Genomic DNA, 506 nt, shown 5'->3' with positions numbered 1-506 from the left:
CCTTTATATAGGAATAATTTCATATGAAGTTGCCACTATGCTTTGTCTTATTTACTGTGTGTAAAGAATTAATACCTCATGATTTATTGTTGTTTTTTCCCCGTGTATGTAATAATGTCTTTGTTAAGTGCAGGATTTTTAACTTCATTTGATAGACATTAGCTTTATGTGCTTTTTATTTATTTGTTTCTCATCAGTATGATTGTGAATGATAATTATGAGGTTTTTGTGCTGGATTAAATAATTTTTCATGTTCTTGACGAGAATCACTGGAAAATCTATGAGCTGCTGGTCGACGCGTAACAAAACATGTTGAATTATATATTCTTTTTCCTTTTAGGTCTGCCTTTTCATTTCTCTTTTCTTTATGCAAGTTGATAATTCATAAAACAAGAAAACAATGGAAGTTGCCTAGGCCTATTTGGGGGACCTGTTTCCTAGTCTCTTGTGTTCTTTCTTTATTTTCCTTTCTCCCCTCGCCCCTCCTTCTCCTACCCCCCCCCCCT

Source organism: Penaeus monodon, chromosome 30, assembly GCF_015228065.2.
Source record: "Penaeus monodon isolate SGIC_2016 chromosome 30, NSTDA_Pmon_1, whole genome shotgun sequence".
Classification (NCBI taxonomy): Eukaryota; Metazoa; Arthropoda; class Malacostraca; order Decapoda; family Penaeidae; genus Penaeus; species Penaeus monodon.
This window is presented reverse-complemented; position numbering follows the sequence as displayed.